The 8607-nt window shown below is 44.6% G+C and overlaps 1 protein-coding gene across 4 annotated transcripts in view; it reads right to left on the reverse strand.

The window, feature by feature from the left end:
* The window catches only part of LOC112468910, a 305546-nt gene that overhangs the window by 229233 nt on the left and 67706 nt on the right, over window positions 1-8607 (reverse strand). Inside the window, exon 1 of one of the 4 annotated variants that reach the window (XM_025038318.1) lies at window positions 330-1027. The exons of the other annotated variants lie outside the window; for them this stretch is intronic. The gene's annotated coding sequence lies outside the window, so the exon portion shown is untranslated. Of the gene's footprint in view, window positions 1-329; window positions 1028-8607 lie in introns of those variants that run through there. 4 annotated transcript variants of the gene reach the window in all.

Consider the following 8607-nt stretch of genomic DNA (forward strand, 5'->3'; position numbering starts at 1 on the left):
ATATCTCGCTCGATCAAAAATCACTAAAGCATATAATTTATTAATAAAATTACGCGGTCGTAAATACGCACGGCTGTGAATCATGGTTTCAAACGCAAACAACTCGTTTCGTAACGTGCACATTATACGAATCGTGTACGAGCAAAAGGAGTGCAGTAAGATAAAAAAAAAATAAAGCGGAGCGAAAGTAGAAAAAGACAAACCGTGTCGTAACACGGATGTGTAGAGGAATGTTTCCTTAGTGCAAAGAAAAAAAAAGATTTACTTTCACACACACACACACACAACGATGTTGTGCTGTCAAATTTTCAAAGCACGAGATCACTCACATCATCTTCCTTCGTCGCGACGATCTCTCTTCGCCTTCCTCTCTCCCGCCTTTCCCGTTACGACACGAGCTGCGGCACAATCGCGAGGAGAATCGACGGGAATCGCGCGCGGACACCAGGCTTCGGCCTATCCTCGGCACTTGCTCCTCTCGAGAAAACAGCCGGCGATCGATTTAATCGCCGATCGATGACGTGGTCGCGATCCTTCGGTCGATTCTCTGCTCCCTCACACTCTAATCGCGCGCGAACGCGCTCCGTTATGGCGCCACGTTCGGTGATTAACGACGATACAACAACCACCGCGACGTGACACGCGCGTACGAATTTCCATCGCTCTCGGGCTCTCGCGTGGCGCGAACCAGCGGCACGGCCGAGAGCCAATTCTCACCGGACGGAAACACTGTGCGCACGCGAGGTCGACGCCGAAAGCTCGACGACGATTGCGATGACGACAACGATGACGAACGACGACGACGACGGGCACGCCGACGACGACAACAACCGGCACGCGAGGACTCCTCTCTTCCGCCGCGCACGATTCGCCACCACCGACGACGGAGAGAGCACGACGTCGGACGTTCTCGTGGATGCCGCAAGCGCCGTCGCACGGCCAGTCGACGAACCGTCGAGGGAGAACGAGCGAGAACGACTGACGAGGCACGAGACCAGTGGAAACAGAGAGCGGTGCACCGGCGCGCGTCCCGCGCGTAGTGGAGTACAGCGATGAGCGGCGCAACGCACGGAGCGCGCCCAGTAGAAACGGAAAGCGGTGCACCGGCGCGCTTCCCGCTTCCCGCTTCCCGCTTCCCGCGCGTAGTAGAATAGAGCGACGAGCGGCGCGGCGCGGGGTGGCCAGTGGAGTAGAGCGACGAACGACGCGGCGCGGCAAGGGGCGACCAGTGGAGTAGAACGATGAGCGACGCGACGCGCGGGGCGGCTAGTGGAAACGGACAACGGTGCACCGGCGCAAGTCGCGCGCCTAGTGGAGTAGAGCGACGAGCGGCGCGGCGCGGCGCGAGACGGCCAGTGGAGTAGAGCGACGAGCGGCGCGGCGCGGCGCGGCGCGGGGCGGACAGTGAAACAAACAACGATGCACGAACTCGCGTCTCGCGAGCTGCCAGTGAAATAGAGCGACGATAGAGAGTATGGTGCGGCACGAATGGGTTGTATATAAATAATCTCCGTTATGGCATTGTCATAAGTCGCGTTTTCCACTCTTGAAAAATATCAACGGAAAGGATCGAAACCGACGCTAAGAAAAAACTGCGATAAAACTCGTAAGCGACAAATGAACGAACATACACAAATAAACGCGAATGCGTGGAAACAAATAGATTTTCGTCCGTGGACGCGTTTTCAGTCGTTTGCCGCGCTCTGCGTCGCGGCGCTCTCGACGTCGGGACGCCCATCACCTGTGATGTTCGACTACCCCCGTCGTCTCGCGTCCTTCCGCTATACCAATGTGCCAGGGAGAGAGGCGTCCCGATGTTCGCGCACACGCGCTCCGCCACGCGCGTGCTCGTTTCTCCTCTTCTTCCACTCCGTACCGTCGCGCATCTACCCTCCTACCCTTTTTACCGCTTTCCTTCTTACGTCATTTGAATCCGTCCGTGTACGGGGTGAAACATTTATCTTAACCGTTTTGAATAACTCCGCGACGCCATTGCGCGGCGAAATTGCGTGGTTGTGTGTGGGTAGGACAAATTAATATTTCGTAATGAATATTTCCAAGATGTATCTTTTGAAGAAGACATCGTGAAGAGAAATGTAATATTATAAGAATTTAGGAAAATATGATAAACGATTTGTGCGTCTCATAAACTATGAAATAGATGTTACGTTTATTAGACTCGAGAAGAATTGTAAATCCCATCAATATCAAAAAGATGAATGGGAACTTCATAAAACATCCCATGCGTTGTAACGGGATATTCGATCCGTCGAGGCAAAACGACTCGTGGATGGATCGAGGAAAAACAAACGATTCTTTTTTTAAGATCTCCCAGACCGGCGAGTCCCGAGATGTATCTCCGATATAGGTAACCCACGGCACGAGGAAAAGCGTGGACAAGCTTACTCCCGTAGTACAAATGTTATCGTTCGATCCGCCACCCGTAGTATTTCCCCGCGGGTGCCGAATGCAAACGTTTGTTTTCGCAATCCGCGGGACGCGCAGCCGCGCATTTAGGGCAAAAAAAAAGTGGGATCTGGCGGAGCATGGTTTATCGAGCCGGAAGCAGACGCTCGGGAGAGAGAGAGAGAATGAGAGAAAAAGAGAAAAAAGGGAGAGGCAGCACGTACTCTCGCCGCCGCGAAGTCATAATCCGCTTGAGTTCGCGTATTTCTCGACGCGATCCCGCAGATAACGCCAGAAGCCCAAGGGATTGGCAAACGTGTGCGAGAATTCGATTAAGCTCCCTTACATATATAAAAAAAATATACAATAAAATAATACATTACGAAATATCGTAATGTGTTGAAAGATATTTAGAATTTAAATAGAAAATGGGATTAGTTTTTCCTAATTCTGCGTTAGACATGTCCACATGCGACAAAGATAATATTGATTTATTTTCGAATGGAGTGAGATCGAGGTGGTCGGTAGGGGCAAACCGCGAATTGACGACGGTTTAGCGTATTAGCCGAGAAAATTATGGTTCTGGGTCATAGAGAGCATAAAGATCGACCAGCAGTGCCATAAATCGCAATGGCGTTGCGGAAATCGCGTCTTTTAATTAAAAAATATATAAAAAAATTAAATTCAGATTTCGCTATATCCTGCTTCATTTTATATCAAATAATGTATTTATTCTTCTTGCAACAAGATTTTATTTTTCTTATTACTCTTAAATTAGATCGTATTTTACTTCCATTTCTTTTCGAATGATTATTATTGTTCATAAAAACATGTATATGCATGTATACGATGTATAAATATATGTGAATGTCTACAAAGTCTTGAGTTCGAGTCGGTGAGTTTGCCAAGCCTAAATAACTGTGCAAAATAGTCTGCAGAAAATCACATCATTTTATTCAGTTTAGGTTTAGACAGTGGGCTATTCCCTCTTCCTCTTTCGCAAAATTCACGAGACTCGAAAATTTAGAGCCTGTTCCCTAATAGATTTACGAAGCGAGGAGAAAGCGCGGCTCTATTTGTCTCGTTCACCTAATTAGTACTCGCGTAAACTAAATAAAGTCCCGGGATTTATTGGACGCGTGTGCTAATACTGGATGCTCGATCTTACGGAGAGAAATACGAACGCTTGTCGGAAGTTAATATGCATTCAGGGAAATAATCGTCGCACCGAATCATTTAAAATTCCACGTAAGAAATTGATTTTAACGAGTTTATTTTTAATTAGCAGTAGAGACTTCATTTTTAATTAAATCTAAATATCCTTTGCTTTAACGAAGGTCTCTCATATGATGCTTTAAAGCAAAGAAATTTAATATTGAATATTGGAAAACTCAATTCCAATTTTAATTAACACTGACTGACAGTAATTGTGTGTAACGTAGCCTTGACCTGTGAAGAAAATTCTAAGACGCTAAACTACTATTAACAATGGACACGGTTATATTCGATGTTAATCACCGAGACAGCGAGCGCTCGACTGCATCAACACGATGGTGTTATTAAGTGCGTGTGTAAATAAATTGAGTCCTCTGTCCCTGCATCTCGTACGCTATAACGTTGTTGTCGTATTCACACATCTAAATGTCTGCATACACGTAGCTCCGTGAGTCACGTCATTTTAGAATATTCTGCGCGCTGTCGTAATAGCTTAGATATATGATCCAGTATTTGCAGATAAGTATTCGATACATTTTAAATAGAAACTACATGGCAAGAAAGATTATTATACAATAATTATTTTACAAAGCTCTCGTAATCCTTAATGCACAGATTAATTATAAAGAAAATGTTGAAAAAGGGATACTTTAATCTCCCGTAAAATATAAATGAAGTAGCTTAAGTTCAGATTATATAATACAATAGCAGTGGGGGACTCTCTTATATGCTCGTCATCGCGCGCAGCGCATAATCCTCGATGCAACTACTCGAGAAATTTTTAACGATCCATGCAAAGTAAGATTCAATATTTATTTATTCACGTTTTAATCTTGTTCTGTACATGAGGCAATAAATTTATTTGAAAGCGTATTTCGTGGCTATAAACATTGCCTTTTTTTCTATTCAACCGATGCGTGCTTCGAAAAAAAAAAGGCACGGATTTAATTAAAATATTCCATCCGCTTTTCATGCCAGCACGAAATACGCTTTGCACGCTATATAAAGATATTCCCTCTCCGAATACAATGCGCAATCCGGGAGAACCCCGCCGAGATAAATTCTGACCATCTTTTCACGTAAAAAAACACACCCATTAGTAAAGGTTATATTTCGTCCTCGCTCTCTTCCGTGATCCGCGATTAATAATAAATGCGACCGTTACATTGACGTCATCGAAAAGAGAAAAGTCGAACGTCGATGTTAAAAACAACATTCGGTACCTATTTATTGCTAGAGAAACGTCATAACGTCGAGACATCGTCACACATTTTTGGCAGAGGATCAACTAACGTCGAAACGAGCGCGATCCGCTTCTACCTATAGCGTAGCTTCGGCTCTGCCGTTTCATTCATCATGGTTCATTTGATTAAGCCCACGCGGCTTATGGCTGCGTTTCGCGTGAATCGTGTGCACCACGACTATGGAATGCTTCCAAAAGCCGTTGGGAACATAGCGGAGAACGAAAAGAGCTTATCGGCCGTTACCAGAAATTTTCGCTGACGTACATTCGCGGTAGATTTCGCGGAATCGCTCCATAGTACGCGTGCACGTCGTCGTTGCGGCCTCCGCTAATGAGCATTCCGATATTATCCCCCTCCTCTCGGCTCAAATCATGAGCCGTGATATGCATTAAGAACTATGCGATGCACGCACGCGGTAAGCTTTCGTAACTTCGTATGCACACGTGTTATTGCAAATTACCACAAAACCTTTTTATAACATGATTGAATTGAACTAATAGATATATATGTATTTCACGATTCTTTAAATATTTATATATTTTATATTTGCGATACATTATGGTAATAATTAACAAGTTTCCTTTTATAATATAAAAATTACCATTTTTAAATAATAGTCTTTGAATATAGTAAGTTTATCTAATAGGTTTTATTAACTAAATCTTCAGATTATTTTCAATAAAATGATAAATTTGTCAAAATCATCAATTCTATATCTTATTTGCAGAAAACACGTAGATATATATTCGTTACTTATGTCAGTGATTATAAAGCTTTATTACTTCCCGTCTGTCTATGGACACACGCAAAGCCATTTGCACGTTTCATGCTGCAATTTCGTAACTGCGATTAAACACGAAGGGGACACGACGTGACGTTAAAGACAGCTTCAGCCCTCCAATCTGCTTGTTACTCGTCACAATTCCGCGAGGATATCGACTGCCGCGCAATAAGCGCAGTGCAGGGTTTCCCTTTTTCAAAATCACGCTGACGTTACATCGCGGCATCGACGCGAAATCACCTCGCCATCGATCGATCGGCGCTTGCTCTATCTCTCTCTTTTTATATATTTCGAAATGCTCCGTGTAATGCTCAGGGAGCCGATTGCGACAGCGGATGTTGGAGCGTGGGCGCAAAAATAGCTGACAGATAGCCGACTGAATGGTGTTACCGCTGCGGTGGCCCGTAGATTACTGCGCGGACCGGCGAAACTTCGTTTTTGACAGACAGGTCTGTTATTACTGTCACTCCGGCTCCCTTCGCAGCCCTGACGGCAGCAGCGGCGTTAATCCTTTCGTCACTGTGCCCTGCGCCCTGTCAGCGTCCGTCGAATTACTTTAATGAGGAATTGTGCACACTGGGTTGAATACCGTCGTCGTCCCGCCTCGTTTCGCACGTCGCAGCAGCCCGAGCGATCTCACGTTAACTGTAGTTTAATTAACTTTTTAACGCATCGTACCCTGTCCTGTCCGACTCGTATTTTGTTGGCGCTATGTCCTTCCTTCTGCCGAATGTACATATTACGTCACGGTTCTCCCAGAAAACCCGGTAGTGCATTTTTTGACGTGAGAGAATATTTCTGACGTTTAAACCGCGTTCTATTTAAAATTCATTTAAACAAGATAATATTCACGATGTACACGAAAGCCATTGTGCAATATCCCGGATGCAAGGATTCACTATCGAAAAAAAGTACGGCTTAATTAACTGAAAGCGATGAGCTAATTGTAAAAAAAAGATAAACGTAATCTCGCGCAAACGGTGCGAGAGATACAAGAGCTATTTTTGAGTCTGAGATTAATTCGAGGTAAAATAAGTCGACCGCGATATTCGAACACAGAGGACAATCGCAGTTCCTTCCAGGAAGACGATGCTCGAGATAACTTTTTTCCATTTAACGTTGGCTGTAATTTTAATTCTAAAGCTGCATTTTTAAGCGGGATTAAGAAAGCTTCTCGTGACTACAAATACATACACAGTCTGCACTTTATTAATACTGAATATATATGTAATAAGTCTTGTCCTGGTACGATTGAGCCACCATTCCCAGGATATGGAATTATCGCGTGCAAGTTGAATTCCGCGGCCTTCTAAGGTGACGTTTCTCCTTTTTTTTTTCACTGAATTGTCGGCGGTGCGAATCGAATTAAAATTCCGCAGCGTCGTTACAACCCTCGTACAAGAGTCTAAAGCAATGCCACTAAAAGGGATGAGAATATACCGTGCGGCATTCCACGTGCTTGCGTGACTACGAGAGTTTCAGGGTCGTTTCGAAGGGAAACTAGCGGGATTGAATTGCTCTTTCTTTTACCCTTGCATTGTTGGTATCGCATTTTAGCTACCGTTTACTCGGTCAAAAAAATCCACGTTTTACGTTATGACTTTAATATGTATTCAAGATTTGGAAAACCAATTTCAATGGATAGCACGTATATCGCGTGCGAAGATGATCTCAAAAACTGTATCAGACGACAATTACAGAAACTATATAGATTTACATGTTGTATAACTTATTACAAGCAAATTATTAAAAATATTTAGTTAATAATAATATATAAACAATAAATAAACTGTATGTTATGTAAAAATATGTAATGTTTGCAATGTCGACGATTGTATACATCTTATTGTCAACAGCAAGAGAATAACGATATTTGGATTAGTATCCCAGTCAACGTTTGTCGATCGCAAAATCAAAGCGCACGAAAGTAACGACGCACGCGGAGAAGTTCGCTGCAGTTCTCAGACATCGTCGTCAATCAAGGAACGAGCGCCGGGCGATTCCTCCCATCCAGGAAAGTCTCGGCAAGTTCCGCGGACTCGTTACACGAACAGGGAAGACGAACGGCGCGGCGAGTGTTTGCCTTTCGCGAGCGCGAGGAGAAAGTCCCGGGTAAATTCGCCTCCTTTCACCCGCGGGCGGGTCGGCGCTCCCGCCGCCGCCGCCGCCGCCTCCGTCTAAGAAGGATCGATTCGTCTAAGGGCAACAGCTATCCGTTAACGGGACGGAATAGCCTCCGGGGAGAGATCCTGAACCGTGCACAGCGCACACAACGCGGCCTGTCGACCTCCAAGACGCGACGTGCGGGACGGCGCGGCGTCTCGCGTCCGTCGACCCAGCCTGAAATTAATGCCTGTCCCTCGCAATAACTTATCCGTCGACTCGGTATATTATAGTACACGATCGTCGTTTGCTGACGAATGGCAAACTATTTTCTCCGAGAAAAGCCTCTGTTATCTCCCGGCGCGCTTCTCTCCCATCTACTTATGAACCTTAGAGTTAAATCCTAAAGTGTGATGAGCAACCATCCCATGTCCCTCCCATGAATTTTTCATGTACTGAATATATAATGATAGCTATTATATGTATGTTTCGCTTAAATTAATGAAAACATAATATTTTTTAAACAGGCCTCTCGTTATTTTATTTTAGACCTATCTAACCTGCGAGAAAATGCAACGACGAAGGAATGTCATGGATTAAGTTACGCGCGCTTCTTAACATCGATCCAGAATGCGGAGAAGCGTAAGAAAATATTTCAATTAAGTCAACGAGTACAAATACTACGTTAATGTTGCTGTCTGTGTGTTTCATACGATCCTTTGCTTTGTTGTTTTTGGCTCTATGAAACAGAATAGCACTGGCTTTAGTGACGCTCGTTAAAACGCGTCAGTTTGTGCGCGTCTCACGTCGACGATTCGCGTATACGAAGTTGTTAGTCATCATGTCGTTCGTGGAAGA

This window comes from Temnothorax curvispinosus, unplaced genomic scaffold (assembly GCF_003070985.1).
Source record: "Temnothorax curvispinosus isolate PA1 unplaced genomic scaffold, ASM307098v1 QBEX01002228.1, whole genome shotgun sequence".
Classification (NCBI taxonomy): domain Eukaryota; kingdom Metazoa; phylum Arthropoda; class Insecta; order Hymenoptera; family Formicidae; genus Temnothorax; species Temnothorax curvispinosus.